The 2,557-nt window shown below is 44.5% G+C and overlaps 1 pseudogene; it reads left to right on the forward strand.

Moving 5' to 3' along the window:
* Positions 1–891: 891 nt before the first annotated feature.
* Positions 892–1,256, forward strand: LOC148777878 (fatty acid-binding protein, heart pseudogene; annotated as a pseudogene).
* The last annotated feature ends 1,301 nt before the right edge of the window (positions 1,257–2,557 follow it).

The following is a 2,557-nucleotide window of genomic DNA, read 5'->3' on the forward strand; positions in this document are numbered from 1 at the left end:
CTGACAGCATTAATAAAGGTTTGGTTCTAAACTCCCCCCAAAAAAATTCACAAAAAATTAACCATGAATTTATTCATGCCTTGAAGCTAAGTTAAACATAAAATTCTATTCCTACAGCCCACAGTATGACCGACCTTGTAGTGATTCATATGTTGATTATAAGAGTTATGGGGCATCCAGACTGGTTGAGCTGAGACTCATGTTCACTGGTTTCTGGGGAAGATAGTTTTTAATTGGGTAAGGAGAGGGAATTCAGTTGGAGGTTGGGGTCTCAAAGGGAGAAATAAAAGATATAAGATGGCATGTCCTTCCACAGCCACCACCTGGACTGAACTGGAGCTGGGTGATTAGCAGCAGATGATGATCAAAATGTCTATTTTTTTGGCCACTCAGCATGGGATGTGGGATCTGGGTTCCCCAACCAGGGATCAAACTTGAGCCTGGATGCCAGGGAAGAGCCCCTGCCAATGTCTTTAAAAGAAACTTTAGGGTCTTCCTTGGTGGTGCAGTGGTAAAGAATCCTCCTGCCAATGCAGGAGATGATGGGGCTCCGATCCCTGGTCCGGGAAGATCCCACATGCTGTAGGGTAACAAAGCCCCTGTGCTTCAGAGCCCAGGAGCCACAATTACTCAGCCCATATGCTGAAGTCGGTGAGCATAGAGTCCATGCTCCCCAACAAGAGAAGCCATGGCAATGAGAAGCCCTCACACCACAACTAGAGAGTAGCACCTGCTTGCCACAACCAGAGGAAAGTCTGTGCAGCAACCAAGACCCAGCATAGCCAAAAATAAATTAAAAAAAATTTTTTTAAAAGAAACAGGGTCCCAGAGTCCTTGCATGCGTTCTCTGTCTTCTCTTTCCCAGCCTAGCCCAGCCTCACCACAGTGGATATTTTCATGGGTAGCTGGAAGTTGGTGGATAGCAGGAATTTTGATGACTACATGAAGTCACTTGGTGTGGATTTTGCTGCCAAGCAGGCAGCCAATATTACCAAGCCTACCACAGTCATCGAAGCGAATGGGGACACGATCACCATAAAAACACAAAGCACCTTCCAGAATAGGGATGTCAGCTTCAAGCTGGGAGTGAATTTCAAGGAGACAACCTGATGCTGGATGGAGGCAAATTTGCCCATGTGCATAAGTGGAATGGACAAGAGACAACACTTGTATGGGAAATAGTTGATGAGAAACTCATCCTGCCACTCACCCACAGCAGCTCAGTTTGCAATCGTACTTACGAGGAAGAGGCATGACCTGTCCATTCCTTTACTGACTGCTCTTCTGCCACTTGGCGACTCATGGACTCGGCACCAGGTTGCCTCATTTTTCTCCCCTGGCATTTTATGTAAATCTACCTTGATTGGGGAAATTTTCCTGGTGTCAGGTGGCATCAGCCTGAATCCAGTTCCAATCTCATTGTGTATGTTTGGTTTTTTAACTGCATCCAAAGGGTGCTGCTCTGAGGTCAATAACGCAGAGCCAAGGCCAAAAAAGAAAGAAAGAAGCCTTTAGGAGCCTCTGAAAAGAGCAGAGCTGCTTTGGGGTCAAGGTGACAAAGTATCACACAGTTTTAAGAAGGGGGCCCTTCTCTCCACCTCTGCACAGAACTTACTCCTTCTCTGGAAAATAGAAGCAACTACTTTTGGGAAGTCAGAAGACAGCAGCATTCTCATATAAGGTGCTGGTTTCATCACAGTTGGGGGTGTGATGGGGTGCTGTTGAAGAAGTGTACTAGCTTGCTTGGACTGCCTTTATAAAGGCTGGGTGGCTTAAATAATAGAGACTTATTTTCTCTGAGTTCTAGAGGCTGATGGTCCAGGATCAAAGCATCAGCACGATGGGTTTGCTCAAAGGACTCTCCTTGGTTTGCAGATGGTCACACACTCGCTGCCTCCTCACACGGCCTTTTCCCTGCACCTGTGTGCCTCTGCTGTCTCTCTTGTGTATCCACATATTCTCTTAGTAAGGACATCAATCAAATTGGATTTGGACCCACCATAATGGCCTCATTTTAACATCCATCACCTTTTTTAAGGTACTATCTCCAAATATATCACATTCTGAAGTACAGTGGACAAGGCTTCAACATAGGAATTTGAAGGGGATGAGTTCAGCCCATGACAGGAGATATCCAATTTTGATAGCAGTAATTACAAACTTTCAAGATAGCTGCATAATCTAGAAAGAGCTGCTTCTGACTCTAAAGAAAACAAGGGTTACCATGCCCAGGTACTTTTTTAAAAATTGAAGTATAGTTGATGTATAATATTACATAAGTTACAGACATATAATATAGTGATTCACAATTTTAAAGGTCATACTCCATAGTTATTATAAAATATTGGCTAGGACTTCCTTAGTGGTTCAGTGGTTAAGAATCTGCTTGCTGGGATTTCCCTGGTGGTCCAGTGGTTAAGAATCCACCCTGCAATTCAGGGGAAACAAGGTCAATCCCTGATCAGGGAACTAAGATCCCACATGCCATGGAGTAAAGGTCCTGTATGATGCCATGAAGATCCTGTGTGCCACAACTGAGACCCTATATAGCCATAAA

The sequence above is a fragment of the Moschus berezovskii genome, chromosome 5 (genome assembly GCF_049115385.1).
Source record: "Moschus berezovskii isolate FMDL1 chromosome 5, NW_MosBer_1.0, whole genome shotgun sequence".
Lineage (NCBI taxonomy): Eukaryota > Metazoa > Chordata > Mammalia > Artiodactyla > Moschidae > Moschus > Moschus berezovskii.